The sequence below is a fragment of the Protopterus annectens genome, chromosome 2.part2 (assembly GCF_019279795.1).
Source record: "Protopterus annectens isolate FY-2018-M chromosome 2.part2, PAN1.0, whole genome shotgun sequence".
In the NCBI taxonomy this organism is placed as follows: Eukaryota; Metazoa; Chordata; order Ceratodontiformes; family Protopteridae; genus Protopterus; species Protopterus annectens.
Window position 1 is genome coordinate 485,067,728 of NC_056730.1, and position 20,000 is coordinate 485,087,727.

The window sequence follows — 20,000 nt, forward strand, 5'->3', positions numbered from 1 at the left end:
GAACACATAGGGACCATACCATTGAACTGTCCCCGATTACCAGGGACGTCCCTGATTTCGACTCAGATTCTAACTCTGTCCCACCTAAACCCTCCTAGAACTATTTATATTAGGAGGAAAGGTGGCAGATTACACGTAATGAATAACGACTATAATTAAGAGTCATAAACAGCATGTACCTCAGACAATGTTTATGAAGGCATATGCTCTGAGTCTGTCAATGTGTCAGGTTGATAGCACCAATAATTTAAATGTGTCCCTGATGTTGTTATGCCGTGTCCCTGATTCAGTCTTCATTTTTCCCCAATTGTATGAGAGGTCTGATAGGGACAGAAAGCACATATTCCACTGACTACCTTAGAAAGATGATAGAATAATAGGTATGCAGTAGCATGACTTGGCTGACGGATGTGGGTCCCAAAACCCAATTACTTGTCTGTATTGAAGAGTCTCAGTTCCCATGTATCTGCCAGACGGGTGCAGATTGTAAGAGGAGCACACAAATAATATGAATAAAACACTGGACAGGCTGCTGATTCTGTACAGTCGAATGGTATGCCGTTGCCTAATGGGCAGCCATGCCCGATACTGTAGGCATGTATTCCGATGTAATAGGTATCACAAGGTAATATTCTGGCCCTCGCTCCTACCCAGGGGTGAGAGTGTCAGATGCAAGCACTAATGTCAGTGCATTTGCAAGTGCTGGAGCAAGCGGGTGTAAGCCTGTTTGGCCGCCAGTATGTGAGTATTACACTGGTAAAGCAATGTAGAGGCTAATTGAGTGCAAGAAGCTGTAACCAGAGGTTAGCATTGCATAACACCGTGCAAACCCATGCACACCCTCTCACAACTGCTTTAATGTGCCTTAATCCCTCCGTATCCAATGGCCTTGTTCTGCCCTGCAACAAAATAAACGGCCTCTGCAAGGCTTGGAACCAGGACCTTGCACACACAGCTAATGCGATTTACCAATACGCCATGGCATATATACAGACATCGGACATTACCACAAACATATCATACAGCACAGTCATTCAACAGTAAAGGAATGTATTCCATCATGTAGATGTATCTGTGAGTGTTTATGTCCAGCATATAGGTACATACATATATAGAGATATATCAGGAACATACCATGTGATAACAAAGCATTACAAGCGAATGAAAAGGGAAACACCAGTGACGTCTGTATTATGTAGTGGTGTTGTCCTATGTAATATCAAGACTCCCTCCGACAGACATAGGTTCATAGGTTCATACTAGGCTATCTGCCCTGGGGCAATTATAAGCCTAGCCTGATTCTGTATGGCTTACGCCACCCCTTGATTTGAGTATACTGTGCCCTTTTTAAGGTTTAGTTTACTGTGCCTCTGTCTAATAGTGACACAGGAGTAATCCCTGGGACAAACCTACGATCCCCCATCCACCTATCGAGATTCTTCTTGAAGAGATTCAGTGAGGTGCTCTGCCTCACATGAACTGGAATTCTTTCCAGAGTGAAGGGAGCCTCTGGGTTATGAACCTGTCCCTCCAGCAAGTTCTATTTATTTCTGTGCTGAGGTTCAAGTCCCTCGGCGTGTGGCTCTAAGGGATTTAGATTTACTGAGGTGGAGCATGTCCATTAATTCTGGATTTGACATAGCTTTGTATGTCAGGCATAGATCGCTTTGAAGTAGGCGGTATGCAACTGAGTAGAGCTGGAGTTTTTTTAACCGAGCAGCATATGGCATCTGTTTGAGACCCTTGATCCTCTTGGTGAGATACTTTTGGGGTCTTTCTAATTGCTGCAGGTGTCGGGTAAGGTACATCCCAAAAGTGGCATTGTATTCTATGATGGGCCTGATGAGGGATGAATAAAGGGGCACGATTACCTCTCTTGATCTAGATGTGAAACCCTTCATGATGAGGTGGGCTATGTAGAAGGTCTTTCTAACCACTTTGGCAATGTGGTTTTCAAAGGAGAGATTGCTATCAACTTGGGTTCCCAGGTCCCTAATAACTTTCTCTGTACTTAATGGGTTTCTGCCTATGTGGTAATTTGTGGGCACATTGTTTTTGCCAAAGGGTATGACTATACATTTTTTGGCATTTAGCTTTAAACCATGGCACTGGCACCAGTTATCTGTCTCTGTGAGACCTTTTTGAAGGATGTTTGTGTCAGCTGGAGAGTTGATTATGGCACCCAGTTTGTAGTCATCTGCGAACTTGGTGAGCCATAGTCCTCCCACGTTTGCCTGTACCTCGGAAAAGTATATACCGAACAAGAGTGGTCCCAGGACAGAACCCTGTGGGATGCCACTTGTGACTGGTTTCGAATCTGACATGGCTCCAGCAACTCTCACTCTGTGGGTTCTGTCTTTGAGCCAGTTTGCGACCCATCTTGTGACATAGGGGTTTATATTTAAGCTGGATAGCTTATCTATGATGCCCGAGTGGGGTATTGTGTCAAATGCCTTTGCAAGGTCCAGATAGGCTGTGTGGACTACCTTCCCTTCATCTATGGCTTTGGTGACTGTTTTGAAGAAGTCAACCAGGTTCAAAAGGCAGGATCTGCCGTTGACAAAGCCGAACTGGGTAGGATCTAGTGTCTGTAGGTCCCCAATGTCTTTATTTATGAGCTCCATGATGATTCTCTCCATAGCCTTGCAGACTAAGCTAGTCAGGCTTATGGGGTGGTAGTTTCCAGGGTCTGTAGAGGCTCCACCTTTGTGGAGTGGGACCACTGTTGCTGTGTGTCAGTCATACACGCAAACAGTTGTACATTGGCCGTATGCATCACTCTGTGCATGTAATGTACCTGTCCAATCATTATGTGAGAATAGTACTCTTGCAATGTGCTGTGTGCAATATCATCATCATGATAAAGGTAAATGGGGTAACCAGAGAGTGACTGGTAGTGTTGTGTGTACAATGGGGTCATCAGCATCACGTGTACCTGGAACATTTAGGAGTGATGTGCATATCAGGATTGTGCACCTGAGGGACAGGGGTGAGGATAACAGGAGTATGTTGTGATGCATATTACAAGGGTTACATGTGTCCAGTGGGTATGTGTGTGAAATGGACAGCTATGTATGGGGCAAATGTTGTCCTAGGAACTGATTGGCCTTATATTTCGGTAGGGTGAGAGTGAGATGTGGGGAAAGGAAAGTAGGTATGCCCGTGGAGGATAGGTAGGGTAGGATCACACACAAGACAGCATACAGGGTTGGTATATGACACATGTGGGGGGATACACCTCGGATGGGGAGGGGTGTTCGGCATTCACAAGGCCATGGGAACAGTGGGATGGAGGTCCCCAGCCATGGGCAGCCACCACTGCACCAAAACAGCTGCAAAGGAGGCAGTGCTGGTGGCTGTCCAGGATGTGTGACCACACCCTGTAAATGTGACACTCCACCCTTGAGCTTGCTTATCTGGCCTCGGATCCCCTTATTGAGCCCCCAACGTACCACATCCAGGACTGCACGATAGCAGACATGCTCCTGTCTGGCCCTCCTCCCAGGGGGGCCAGTCCCTATCCTCAGTGGTGGTACCACCAGAAGGTGGTGCAGAGCCAGCAGAGGTTGAGGTCCAAGGCTGGGCCCCAGATGTGCTGGTGCCCGGTGCCATGATCAGCTGAAGTGGGACAGGAGGTAATGCCGGGATCTCCAAACCCATACAGCCTATACTGTTGCAGTTTAAACACAGACATGGCTTAGTAATAGACGACAGCATTCAGGATTACTTACAACAGTATGCATAGATATGACCATCAACCCAACACAACAGATGGTATACATTTAAAGAGGGAGCACAACACATGCATATATACTGCATGACATCTGTACAAAGTGTAGAAGATGTGTGACTGCAGCTATGAACAGTGGCCCATTATTGGCTTGCCACTGAAAACCCCAGACAGTGTCTGTCATGCCACTGTGTCATGTGACATATGTCCAGTCAGGGATGCGATGGCAGTAACACATCCCTATCATTATGTACTAGCAGCAATCCTCACACTATGCTCCTGCTGTGCACAGATGTGTGTTCAGTGTGTAACACAGGAAACAAATGGTTCCACACACTGACCAGTCCACAGATGGCCCTACAGATGGGGGTCCCTCATGAACAGAGCACTGTCATGTCTGTTATAAAACATGCAGAATAGCCATTACCACACACACAACATGTTAAACAGGCAGTAGTCTCAATGAAGCATAGCTACAATTACATGCAGTAGTCATGTCTGGCACATCACCCTCCTGTCTTTAGGCTATTTCCCACTGTGTATGATGTTTGCGGAACATCTAGATATCATCTGTGATGCCATTTCCAAACACCACATCCGGGTACCACTCACAGCGACTGTCATGGCCAAACACCAACATGATGTTCCTAGATATTGTACTGTGTTTATCATGTGAATGGCTATGGGAACATCATCACAGCTGTTCCACATGCAATCAGCTAGAGGAGGACTGCAATAGGTGCGGAGGCCATCACCTGATCATGTCCATCACTTACAATACACCTCCACATCCACCAGAGAGTGTGTGGGAGGGACAGACAACATACATCAGAGAAGGGCTTGGAGACTAAAACCTAAGCATCATCTGTCACACACCTAGCAGTACAGGGGTCAAACCCCTGGCTGACTAGTCATTACTATTACAAGTGCATGCAGTTACTACATGTGCCACAAAGCTGACATGTTGCTGTGCTGTAAGAACATATATGTGTGTTGGTGAGAGACATGTGCAACAGAAATATAGTAGACATACATTAGGTGTAGCACACATGGCTGTCCACATGAACGGATGCCATTGTCACCACAACCATACTCTTTAATGGACTTGCATTGACACTCTTTGCCAGGGCCACAAATACACTCCCTAACTACTTAGTTTGCCACACTGCAGTAATGCACAGGTACTACATGCACCACAGGGGATATCTAGAGGTTCTATGGGCTAGGGCATGTGAACATGTTTGACATCTGTTGGTATGCCAATGGGGGTTATACTGGGAGTGACTGTGGTTGGGAGCATCATAACCCACAAGCAGACACAAGGTGCCAGTACTGACATGCATGTATGCATTGCTTCATGGGTGTGTAGTGGTTGGCTGTGCAAGATGGCTGTACACGGCTGGGTGAGGGGTAATCCTTGGCATCGTGCCACCCGACAATGGTGTGCAGTGTGGTACAGGGGTGTAGTCTCTGCAATGTCCCACACAGATGGTTACTGCATGAACTGCCCTGACATCCTAGTTACCATTGTGTATGGCCTTAGCTTTGCAATGCATGCCATGTCTGTGTTTGATAGTCCTTGACATGGACATTGCCTGGGATGTGCATGTCCCACAATACTGTACAGTGACATGTACAGGTGTACCTGGTATGGCAGGCACATGTTGTGTACACAGACTGTTAGCCTCTGATATGCCAATACTGGCCTGTTGTGGTGAAACCTGCTTATAGTCAGCAGGTCGACCCTGCACCTGCATTCATAGCATGATACAGGTATTCCCTGGTGTCAGTGGTATCGGTCCATACAGGGCAAAGGTGTACGGCATTGTATGGCCTCTGTGGATCACATTTGATGGCACCACATATGTTGCAGGCATCCAGTGGGGAGCATAGTGAAGGCACATTGTCCGCAATTATGTGCCTATTGTACCACTGTACAGGGTGCCACGTCCTCTGCAGCCCACTGCAATTACACCATGCCTACTATCTGTCATCAATGTGCATGGTACTAGCAACATAGCAGGATATCCTAGGCAAGTGTGTTTGTGTATGACACATGGGTTCAGGACATATACCGGGCACTAGTAAGGTTGCATACTTTGTTCACCAGGTCTTTTGCCAGATGTAGGGATGTGGCTTGCCAACACAGTCCTGTGGCTGACTGACATCTGTACACCTCATGAGGTGGGCATTGTGTCATAAGACAGACACCATATAGGAAAACTACAAGATCTGCTCTTCAACATGTCCAGTGGTTAGACACTCACAGCCACCCCCACACAGGCTCTGACAATCAATCACACACACACCTGCCATGTCCTGGATTCGAACCCCTACCTACCTAGTGCATCACACTGCAGCAATATGCATTTACAGCACCCGCTATGGAGAATACCAGGTAGCAGCTCTTCTAGAGGTGTATTTCTAGGTGTGTGACATCAGCAGGATTGCCAAAGGTGAGTATATGACTTGTACGGAGTGTGAGTACTCTAAAAGCATTGGTCTGTCCTCAGGCAGATGGACACACATGCACACAGTTGGCAAGTCTGGGATTACAACACTGGCGTAACTACTCTATCACACTACAGCAATACGCAGTTACAGAATGCACAACAGAGACTACTGGTCTACAACGTTCCCATAGATGTATTCCTAGGTGAGTGACATCAGCAGCATTGCCAAAGGTGAGTATATGATTTGTACAGACTGTGGGTAGCCTATAAACCATTTCTCTCTACACAGTCTGAGACAGACAGATGCGCACACATTCACACACACAACTGGCAAGTCTGGAGTTAGAACTACTACCTAACTAGTATAACACTACAGCAGTATGCAGTTATGGGACGTGCCATGGAGATTACTGAGCTACAGCTCTCCCAAAGGTGTATTTCTCAATGCATGACCTCCACAGGCTTGTCATAATACTGTTATGGGGAGGGCAGTGTGTGCATGGGCCATAACCCAGTTATGTAGGGGTTGACATGCCACATGCAGGTGCTCACAGGGCCATATGTGAAAGGTACATGTATACAGCTACTAGATGACTACTTCCCTGTACAGTCATGTTGCACAGCTGGCATGTGCACCACATAGTCTGACATGCTGACAGATACAGGTGGCTAGTATGTGCAGTGAATGACATCTGCACCTCATGCGTTTGGGGCCCTTTGGCTGTGTGCTGGATGGGACAGGCACGGATGGCTCCTTGTCACGGTCACCCTCTTCCACACATTTATCTCTGTCTACCTTAGATGTATTATAGTGTGTTGTCCTTACATATATGCCTGTATTCCTTTCCACTGTGTGTGCAAGGCAGGCATGGTGCATACTGACATGTGTCTGCACTAAGAACTGCGACCACCAGATATGTCCGGACCACTGGTGTTTGCAGACATGGCCTTCATGTGTTTAAGTGTGTGAGCATGCCCAGTATGACCATTCAGTATGTTGTCGACTGACATTGCCTTCATACCTTCAAGTGTGTGAGCATGCCCAGTATGGCCATCTGTATCACATGTGTTACATGTCCAGGTAGTCTGTACTGTGGTGCTGACCTTTGTGTTGCACACCGACAGGTAGCATGCTGTGTCTGCAGGGTATACATCGGTCATGTGGCATTGACTGTTGCTACATTTCTGCATAGTGGGGGGAGCACCTGACTGTATCTACATTCTTACACAGGAGCGGGGGGGCACACCTGACTGTTGCTATAAGTGTACGTTGGATGTGGGGCACACCTGACACTTGTGCACATTTGCTAGCATTGTACTGGTATGTCAGACACTCCATTTCAGTGTGTAGTCTTGCCCACTGTGCTAGCTAGAGGCATACCAGTGTACTACAGATCTCAGCTTTAATTACCAACATATTAGTTTCTGACTTCCTAGCCTTCACAACCTACATCCAACTGCCCGGCCTGCTGTAATCTGTGTGTGTCTGTGGGAGGGGTTACCCATAGGGCACATTCAGAGGCCATAGTACAGCATTTGTTTGTGTTGGTCTACACCTGTCCAGCTGGTTGAGACTTGTGTGGGTCTTATGGACACACATGATGCTCAGCCCATTACCTGCAGTGTGTTTTGTCACCCTGTGTAGTACTGGCTACTATGGTGACTCCAGTATGTGTTACAGATGTCATGGTGGCACTATGGGTGTCTACTGTCTGCTGCCTTAACATTCGGCCACCCAATTCCCTTGCATGCTCACATCCATACCATAGCTACAGGTACCAAAACATTCTACTACATTTGGCAATTGGTAGGTTGATTTACTTACCTTGAGGGTGTACCAGACATGAGTATGGTGCTGGAGGGCTGCCTATGTTGGATGCACATAGTACATTCCCTGTACATGGTTGAGCACAGGTAGTGCCATATTTGGCATCCTTTTTACTCTCTGTGCGAGTCAGAGAGGGTGACATTCCCTGGGTCCCTACTGTGTCAGTGCATATGCTATGCGTTGCCTCTTTGCCAAGGCCAGGTCATTCTGGGGACGCCTCCTTCCACCTACTGGGTCAGGCTTAGGTTTTTCCTCCGCTGAGTCACTCTGTGCCTGTACAGACCTTGGCATTGGTGGGGGGCTGTGTGGCCCTGCCCCATGCTGCTCCTGCTGCAGCTGTTTCCGCAGGATCATATTGTGTAGCATAGCACATACCATAACAATTTGGGTGCATGTAGCTGGTGAATACTGCAAGGCTCCACCGAATGTGTCCAGACACCGGAAACGTGACCTGAGCATCCAAAAACACATGATCTATTATATGTCTGGTGTGTGCCTCATTATGGCATTGTTGTTCAGGTGCGTATGCATTTCTGATGAGTGTCATCAGCCACGGCTCCAGTGGGTACCTAGCATCCCCCACTAGGTGACTGTAGGGGATGTCCATATTGGCAAAGCTGTGGTACAGCTGCATCAGATGCCATATTTCTGAATCGTCATAGCTTCCAGGGCAGCCAGCACACATATTCATTATAATTCCCTCGGCATCACATATGACCTGAGAGTTGATGGAGGGGATGCCCCTGCTGTTGATGTAGGCCCTACCCTGCTCACCGGGTGGTGCTTTTATGAATAGGTTTGTGCAGGCTATAGCATCCTCTACCCCAGGGTAGTCTGCTATTTGGTGGAAGAGATGCATATTGCTGGTCAGCACCTCATGTGTGCTGAGGAAATATATGTGCTCACTGGCATGTGCTGACATGGCATCCAGGAACTGGTGAAATACTCTGGAAGCTGATGCCTGTGAGATCCCCATGATATTCCCAGTTGTGCTTTGGGAGGTACCTGTGGCTAGTATACCTAGGCCTACACATACTTTGGTATCCATTGGGATGGGTTCCGCTCGGCCTGTTTGATGTGTCAGATGTGGCCGGCACAGCTCAACAATCTGCTGTAGGAGGTCTCTGTCCACCCTATGCACTCCACTATCTCCAGCTCATGTAGCCCCTGGTAGGTTACCCTGAGTCTGTACACTCTTCTTTGCCTCCTCACTGAGGGTTGTTCGGCAGCATACACATCTTCATCACCTTCAGCCTCTTGCACATATTAGTCTGTGTTGCATGCTGCAGCCCTTCTCATTTCATAGGTTTGTTTGTTAAAATGTCTCCACATGTATACACCAGTGGTGTAGAGTGTGGAAAAACCTGAGGGGAAGGTGTTTGCTTAGTTTATAGTAGTGTTCTGGGCAGGGCTGGTCTGCTGCCCATGTAACCGGCTGATTCTGATACATATCACCAGTCAGCTCAGCTAGTTCACCTTGATTACTCTCCTACTTCTGTTGTCCATCCCAATTGCACTAGGCAGGTATAGACACACCCCTAGCTTAGCCATGCTAAGATAAGAGCAATCCCAAGCCACAGGGCTCCAAACCCCGTACAGTATGCCTGATACCCCCCCATGATGTCACCCATATCCGAGTCCTGCACCCGGCTATCTATACACATACACTCTTGGGACCTACCTCACACACTGGGGATAACTGGGATTCACTATCCTTTGCCTCATTTGCATAGGATTGCCTGCTAATGCATAGTTACATGACCCATACTGAGCCTCCCCAAAACTAACAACTGCTTACCATCGCGCAAACCCGCACACAACTGCTTAAAAGTGCCTTACTCACACCCTATTCAATGGCCCTTGTTCTGCCCAACAACAAGACAACCAGCCTCTGCAAGGCTCGAAACCAGGACCCTGCACACCACAGATGATGTGCTTTACCACTAAGACATGGCAGATATACATACATCGGATGTTATCATGTACATATCATCCAGCACAGGCATTCAACAGTATAGGACATGTATTCCATCACTTAAATGTATTTGTGTTAATATCCATATATATATATATATATATATATATATATATATATATATATATATATATATACACACACATACATAATATATATATAGTATATATATCTCAAGAACAAACCTTGTGACAACAAAGCATTATACAAGAATGAAAAAGAAACCACCAGCAACACCTGTATTATGTACTGGTGTTAATCCCAAGACAAGTGTGTTTCTGTGTGACACACGGGTTCAGACTGTATTCAGGGTAATATTAGGGTTGCTGACATTACTCACCAGGCCTATTGCCAAATGTATGGGTATGTCTTGCCAACCCAGTCTCTTGGCTGATTGTGACATTTCTGGCCACTATATAGGGAAACAACAAAACACGGTCCTCAACACATCCAGTGGCTAGCCACTCACAGCCACCAACACATAGGATTTGACTGACAAACACACACACTTGCTATGCCTTGGAATAGAACACCTACCTGGCTACTTTATCACACTTCAGCATTATGCAGTTACAGAACACGCTATCTAGATTACTGGGTCACATCAATCCCAGAGGAGTATTCCTAGGTGGGTGACATCATCAGCCTTGCCAAAGTTGAGTATAGGAATCGTATGGAGTGTGAGTACTGTAAAAAGCATTGTCCTGTCCACTGGTAGACGGACACACACACACACACACACACACACACACACACACACACACACACACACACACACACACACACTCGGCATATCTGGGATTAGAACACCAACCTAACTACTTTATCACACTACAGCATTACGCAGTTTCAGAGAGCACTATCGAGATTACTGGGTCACATCAATCCCAGAGGTGTATTCCTAGGTGGGTGACATCATTAGCCTTGCCAAAGTTGAGTATATGAATCATACAGAGTGTGAGTACTCTAAAAAGCATTCTTCTGTCCACCGCCAGACGGACACACACACACACTCGGCATGATGGGATTAGAACACCGACCTAACTACTTTATCACACTACAGAGTTACAGAACGCACTATCAAGATTACTGGGTCACATCAATCCCAGAGGTGTATTCCTAGGTGGGTGACATCATCAGCCTTGCCAAAGTTGAGTATAGGAATCGTATGGAGTGTGAGTAGTCTAAAAAGCATTGTTCTGTCCACCGGCAGATGGACACACACACACACACACACACACACACACACACACACACACACACACACACACACACACACACACACACACACACACACACACTCACCAGTGATGGAATCAGAACACCTGCCTATCTACAGATCACTATTACACTACTATGCAGTTACGAGTTGCACCACAGAGATTACACATTCCAAGGCAGTCATCACGACCTTCTAGGATTGCAGACATAAACAGAGATGCTGACAGTTACGATGTACATAGCTGTGAACCTGTGTGTTTAACGTAGGAGTCCATCCCAAACAGGAGTATGCCCTTCTCTGGAATGGACGACTACTATCACTACACAGGGTTACAATCACCATGCTCATACATATAGTAGCACATAACATACACAAGGTGTCAGTGGGCATGCTCACACACTTAGTAGCACAGGGCTGTTTGGAATGCACTATGAGTCCAAATACATAAGATTATACTGGGCATGCTCATGAGCTTAGTAGCACAGGGCTGTTTAGGATGCACTCTGATTCTAAACATGGAAGGCCACAGTCACCATGCTCATACAGTTAGATGTACAGAACATGTTGTAATGGTCTCCGGTGTTAGTAGTTGTCATTGTTAGCAGGAACGCTGCACTACATGTATCTGATACTGGTCATCTACACAACACCTGCTGCTGTCCAACACCTTAGATGTATCAGTCTATAACAAACACAATACTACCACTCACAGTAATTTCATGCTAGGAATGGCAACTGCTTGACAAACACAATGAGCCAATGTCCTGCTGTAATTACGAGGTTGTCCAGTGTCTGTCAGTCTGGGATGACATGACTGACAGAAGACAAGCCTTTGTCACAGATCACCTGCATCCATAATTCAAGGGAGTGTTGATAATACCTTGTTCGCATATGCCCATATAGTGCCGTTCCAAGGCAAATGACCTAAACACAGGATAACACCCTGACACCTAGAAGACAATTGCATTGTATGCTTATGCTAACCAGTGCTAGATGTGTTGCTGTCGCAATCACAGCTGCTCACTGTTGAACCTACAATGGGAAATACTGACATCTGTGCAGTGAGGGACACCTGACTGACGTCTCTGTTGTGCACAATAGCACTACCACCATATAACTCGGAACCAGACATGTGGGCCATAACACTGGTACGGACCACTCCAGGTGGTGGTTCCCCACATTTATAATGGCTACTCACATGTACAGACCAGTACTCCAACATATATAATCACAGATGAGCCAGGTGCAGGTCACAGTGTCAAAAGCTGCATCCTAGGATGTAATCCTCAGACCACCACCATGTCCTCAGACCACCAACACACATCCATACATGTGGTATGACATAAAATGAAACAACACCAAGTAACCTTTGACTGGTGGATTGTACCTAGCCCTACAATAACTGTGCAGAGTACCCATGTACTGACACAGTTACATTATGTGTTATGCAATGCAATGATACCACTGTTTGTAACCAGGTCAGCTGTACACATACCAGGGTCCCTCGGATATTGACAGCATTAACAGATGACTGTTGCTGTGCACCATTGAGTGTGTACACAGTCTGACATGAAGCTATGATTGTACGAGATTTTTATACAGGGAGCAGATTGTTTTGACATTTGTGTAGGATATAACCTGGAATGTGGACAGGTACCATGCAGCCTGTATGTATGGCATTAGAGAGTGCAGCTTGTACCTGCATAGTTGTTATTACAGGGGTTCTGTAGTGTACATGGATATATGAATGTGTACCTGTTGGGGGGACAGTGTGTTTATGTTATCCAAGACCCTATCTGGCTGAACAGGTGCTATTTCCATAGGTGCAGTACCTCTCATGCCATAGAGCTGTGAAGCACAGCAGGTGTTGTTGTTGCCATTATGTTTCATGACACAGCTATGGAATCTTCTGTGTTTGGCCTCATAATATGTGGATGAGTAGTTTCACAGTAGTGTTGCATGGCATTATATGGTGTATCTGCATCTTACTGAGGCTGACCATGGATCAACTTCCACTCATGTGTGTTGACCCTTGCAACAGTTACTACCTTCTGTGATACAGTTTAAGGCAGGGTACCACCGGTTTGCCTTCATGGTTGTGTTTGTTTGAATCCTGTTTCTGTTTCAATGGCACGATCACTGCACATATGTGAGTGCCTAAAGTGCATTTGTGTAGGACCCAGCATTTGCACATGCATTGTACATATGCATGGGTGCAATGACAGTCACCACTTTGCTCTTAAGGAGCATAACAGTGGCTTTGAAGACTGACCATGTGTGACATATTGTTAGCCCTGTTGGTGTGACTATGGTGATCCAGGTCATTGGTGTTGATGACATCCAACATGCACTGAGCACATGTGTTCGTACATGATGAGTCTTCCCGGTTCATAATGGGATAGCTGAGTGGCCATGATTATGGTGTCCTGTCTCATAGCTGGTATTCCCCATTACAGCACAATGACAGTTGGGATTTCTGAGCCATGGTGGATGATCTGTCACAAGATACAATTTGGATTGCACTTTGGCACAAAGGTAGTTGCTCAGCATAATGCATCTTACGCTGTGCAAGTGCAACTTGCGTGGGGTGTACATATCCCTCAGGAAGTTGGCCACACTTGTGGCCCATGTGTTCCAATAAAGGATGTTGGCCAAGAGGTGAGGTATGTGTTATAACATGGTCATGCAGGGGTGCTCTCCAAAGCGTTGAACCATATCTCAATCACTGCACAGATATGTTCTCCATGTTTCAGACTGCTGTAAGTGAGTCCATATTGATTACCTGACTTGTATCATTGAGTAGCAAGACCCACAGTTTATTTCTTGGCTGTCCCTGTTGCACCAGTGGACTTTCACTTGAACCTGGCATGATGAGGGCACTATAGGGGATGCATGGGCCATTGCCAGTATCCAGATTATCAGGGGTGACATGTGCAGACCCTGTCTGGCAAAGCATCATGGTCTATCAACCATGTTATCCCAAGCAGAGAGATGCTGGATACTCTTTGAATTACACCAGTAAATGTCACGATTGTGGAATACAATCCTTGTCCCTGTACTGCTGCATCATTCTGGCCACTGGCAGAATGCTACCCAGGCCTTGGGACATACCCGCATGGGCTACATGATATGACAGTTCCTACATGTGTTTCCATGCAGTCCAGGCTACTGCAACACAGGTCCTGCACAACAACATGGCATATGCCAGTGACATGCGTTTAGTTCTAAAGGTGGTCAGAGTGTATGGGTATGTGGCTAATCATGGCAGACAGGCAACTGACAGTATGTTTGCCTTCATATAGCTTGGTGTGTAACATAGTGCTAGGGTTTGCATTTACAAATGAGTACTGTTGGCCATGTTTCTGGCCACATGTTCTGAGGTGTGACACAATTATGCGAACTATGTCGTACAGTCTTTGTATTCTGTTGTCTGTCTATTCCAACTTTGGAGGCCTTTTGCTTGGCCAGATACTTAAAGGCCTCTGTGAATGTGTGTGATATCTGGTGGAATGTGTGTGTGTTCTTACTGTGTTCTGTTAATGGTATGTGTTGGTTGTGGTGATGAGATGCATGTGTTAACCTACACCTCTTAACTGTCTAGTCAAGTCATGAGTGTAGTATGGACTGCCTCCAAGATCACCCCTGTAGCTGCATCCAAGACAATGTGTGGGGGTGCGGTGTTAGGCGGGTTTGGCAGTGTACATGGCATAGAGATTGCATTCCCCCAGGATGGCCACATACACAAAGCTGACATTAGTAAACACCAGTAGGTGAGCAGTGGACATGCCTGTATGAGCATTCAGTACTACAAGTACCACATACTGTATTTAGTATACTTACTGCTTTTGAAGATGTTTAGACAGTGATGCTCACATGTAAATATATGAGTTATGGATGTGGCAACACTAGCTATTACAGGAACATGTAACATGTGAGCAGTGGACATGCCTGTATGAGCATTCAGTACTACAAGTACCACATACTGTATTTAGTATACTTACTGCTTATGAAGATGTTTAGACAGTGATGCTCACATGTAAATATATGAGTTATGGACATGGCAACACTAGCTATTACAGGAACATGGTAGTTACCTTTAGTAGCATTCCCCCTCTGAGGGCCACATCACATCCTGATAGTTGATTACAGATATTGCAAGTGTGAACAGGGCTGTATCCTTGTCTGGGTATAAACACACATACCCAGCAGAACCATGAGCTCTGTTGGGCACAGACACCCACTTCCCACACAGAGTCAGATATTAATAGACTCTGCTGCCACTATCGACATGATCAGGATATAAGCAGATAGTGTACGCCATCACCTATGAAGCTGCTATTACACATGGGCAGCAGTTTCCTACATCTTACATACCTACTGCAGATGTCACACTGGAGTTAAAGATGATATGCACCCTGTTTCATTACCAATACTGTCAACATATTTCCAAGCAGCTGTTAGTCTGGCATTGAGAAGTTAGGCTACACAAATCTACACATTCAACCAGTGTGTCACTACTGTCAATATCCACTCTATGTAGGTGTGCACATAGCCATCTGGCAATGCCCTGTAACAAGGGTCAGTACAAATTTGCAGAACATGTACACATGCATAGCTGTCATTGATTGTAAACAATAGTAGAGAGGTGGATATTAGGCAAGGTGGACTTTTAGGCAAGGCTCATAAGACAAATCCACCACCGTACATAGCACATGTAACCAGAAACTGAGGGTATTGCTACTCAACGCCAGAAGTCTAAACCTCACATTGCACACACTCGAGGCACTCCTCAGTATGGAGAACATCGATATCTATGCCCAAGGTGGAACAGTTCACAGCCCCTATGCCAATGGACAATGCTGTCCAAGATGCTGAAACCTATACAAAGGCAATCTATGATTATCTGCAGGAATGCATGGATCATGCTATCCCAAGTCTAACCTAGACTCACTCCTCCAAGAACAGGAAACTGGTCTGGTGGACCCCTGCCATACACAGGCTCTACAATAGTAGGAGGTAACTAGTACAGATAAGAGCAAAATCCCTAGAAGGACAGACATCCCTGATCAGTATCAGCAAGAAACTACAACCCCTCATGAAATCATTCAAGGCTAGCTTCAAAAGACAACTTCCCAAGGACCCTACAGACAACCACAAAGCATTCTTTTGCTATGTCAAGAACCTAAGTGGGAACTCTCAGATCTGCTCAGAGTTGGTGCAGACTGGCACAAAATACACTGAGCTGACTGATATTGCCAGCATTTTGGCAGACATGTTCAGTGCAAACTTCACACCCCACTCAACCCCTAAACAGCCCTTAACCTTACCAGAAGAATGTATGACCCCGGCAATCACCGACACACAGGATAAAACAGCCCTATCCAAAGCCACAAATACAGCCTCAATGGGACTGGACAGTGTCCCAGGCTATGTTTTACATGAGCTCCAAATGAACTAACCCCTCACCTAAACGCACTGTTCAAACACAGATTCTCTACAGGCTATATACCCACAGAATAGTGCATAGCAACAGTGATCCCACTCCACAAAGGTGGTGCCAAAACGGACCCCGGGAACTATTGCCCTATAAGCCTGACTAGCCTGGTCTGCAATGCTATGGAGCACATCATCATGGAACTCATTAACAGAGACATTGGGAACCTCCAGACACTCAACCCAACCCAGGTCTGCTTGATGAGTGCAGATCATGCCTACTGAACCTGTTTGATGTCTTGCAGTCACCTAGACTTTAGGTGTGGGGTGTGGTAGTTCACACATACTACCTGGACCTCGCCAAGGATTATGACACCATTCCCCACTCAGGTATTATTTATAAACTCACCAGCCAGTACATACACCCATACATCACAGGTTGGGTTGCCAACAGCCTTACACACAGAACCCACATGGTAAGCCTAGCAGCCTCCAGGTCCAACTCTTAACCAGTCACAACTGGTGTCCCACAGGACTCAGTCCTGGGACCCCTACTGTTTGCCATATACTTCTCAGAGATACAGGCAAACACAGGTGGACTACAGCAGACCGTGTTGGGTGATTACTGCAAACTGGGGGCCATAACTGACAGTCCAGCTGTCACAGACATCCTTCAAGGGGCCTCACATAGACCAACACAGGATGTCACAGTCATAGCCTCCAGCTAAAGGCCACAAACTGCACGGCCATTCCATGTTGGGAAAACTAAACACCCACATATTAACACATGAGTGGCAGCCACTTTAATACAGATGAGGTAATGGGTATGTGGGGACTACATTAGATAGTGATCTCTCCTTTTACAATCACATCTCCAAAGTACTTAGGCTATCTGCCTATGTAGGCTATCTGATTACTTAAGGGTTCGCATCTAGACATACTGAGGTTATTGTGCCCCTTTACTCATCACTCATCAGTCCCATCATCGAGTGTGATAACCCATTTGGGATGTACCTCAGAAGACACATCCGACAGCTGGAGGGTCCATGAGCATACCCCGTCAAGAGCATTACTGGTCTCAGACATGTGTCCTATGCTGCCAGACTGCATGAACTCTGCATTACTCAGTGGCATCTCGTTTACTCAGAGATGATCTTTGCTGCCCAACAAAGACATGTCCAAGTCAGGCTTAATGGATATGCTCCACCTATGGGAATCCATGTCACAGTGAGCCACACACTGTAATGAGCTAAACCTTGCCACAACCATAACTGGAAGATGCTGGAGTGACAGATTACTGTCACAGGTACTCCCCATGCTTTGAAACTACATAAACATTCCAGGGACACCTTGCAGACTGGATGGGGAACAGTGGGTACACCCCAGGGGATCCCACAATTGGCTCTGCTCCACAGAGGGACAGTTAGTTAATCAATGGGGTGGAGACAGCTGACACATTTCGGCTAGGCGTATGAATGGCCTCAGGCAGTTAGCCACACACCTACCTATGTACATATGAACCTATACATACAGTATCAGCACATGCTGATAGCTTAATTTACTGTTCAGGTGTTGACTTACCTTGTGCCAATAGCGGTTGTGTGTGCAATAATTGAGGGCTGCCTCTGTAGAATGCACACAGTAGACCACCTATACATGACAATTGCAGGTGGTCTTGTGTGTGTGCCATCCATGTTTACTGTGTGTGCAGGTGGAGAAGGGTGTCAGTCCATAGGTGCATACACTGTCAGTGTGTGTGCTATATGTTCCTTCTTTGCCAAGGCATGGGCATACTGGGCATGCCTCCGTCTGCCTACTGGGGCTGGTTCAGGGTGTTCGTGGTCTGAGTACCTCTGTGCCAGTGGGGCCCTTGGCAATGGTGGTGGGCTGTAAGGACCTTCACCATTCTGTCCCTGCTGTAGCTGTTTCTGCAGGATCATATTGTGTAGCATGGCACATACTATGAAGATGTGGGCACACGTGCCAGGAGAGTACTGCAAGTTTCCACCAGATATGTCCAAGCAATGAAACCGTGATTTCAGCATCCCAAACACATGCTCTGTGATGATTCTAGTTTATGCATGTGCCTCATTATGGCATTCTTGCATGGGTGTGTGTGCATTTCTGATGGGAGTCATCATCCATGGTTCCAGTGCATAGCCAGCATCCCCCACCAGGTGGCTATATGGGATGTCCCCCCTGGCAAATATCTGATACAGCTGTGAGGCATGCCAGATGTGGGAGTCGTGATAGCTTCCAAGGCTGCCAGCACACACATCCATGATAATGCCCTGGGCATTGCACACGACCTGGCAGTTGATGGAGGGGTATCCCTTGCAGTTTATGTAGCACCTACCCTGCTCACCGGGTGGTGACTTGATGTGTATGTGCGTGCAGTCTATTGCACCCAGTACCTCCGGGTATTCTGCCACATGGTGGAAGAGACGCATATTGCTGGCCAACTCCTCCTGCATTCGGGGGAAGTATATGTGCTCATTGGCATGAGGTAACATGGCATCCAGGAACTGGTGGAGTATCCTGGATGCTGATGCCTGTGAGACCCCCAGGATATCCCCAGTTGGCCTTTGGAAGGTACATGTGGCTAGTATTCTCAAGCTTACACATACCTTCGTGTCCACTGGGATGGGTTCCCCTCTGTTATTTCTCGCTCTGAGGTGTGGCCAGCACAGCTCAACAAGTTGCTGTATGGTGTCCCTGTCCGCCCTGTAATGCTCTACTATCTCCAGATCATTTAGCCCCTGGTAGGCTACCCTTGGTCTGAACACTCTTCTCCTCCTCCGGTGCCTGAGGTAGTTGTCATAATCATACTCCACACCACCTTCAGTCTCCAACACATGCTGATGAGTCAAAGCTATGGCAGCCGCTACCATGTACATTTTAAAAGTTCCCCGTCTGTTTACACCAATGGTGCAGAGTGTTTGGGAATACACAAGTGTGTGTGAGGTGCTTTCACACTTTATACTATTGTGCTTTGGATGCTGTTGATGTCATTGGGTGTGTATGTGCAAATCCAGCTGTAGGGTATCTTAATTATGGGTTTTACAGTGAGTACTGCAATTGTGAGGCCTTTGGTGTTAAATTATGCTTGCCTGCTGGGATTAATCTGTTGCCCTTTAATTCACTTTTCAACCTCAATCCCCTCTCATTGACAGGCATGCATCCAGCTGCCGGCTTTCTTGTTTTGTACTTTCCCTACCCAGGAATATGTTGCAAAATGTGTTTTGTAGCTGTTCTACTGCAATTTTGCTTTGTTCTGCTGTGACAGTTCTGTTTTCTTTGCAGTTCGGCACCTTCCCTTTCCTGTTCTGCAGGTAGCTGCTAGTAGCCTTGTTAGCTGT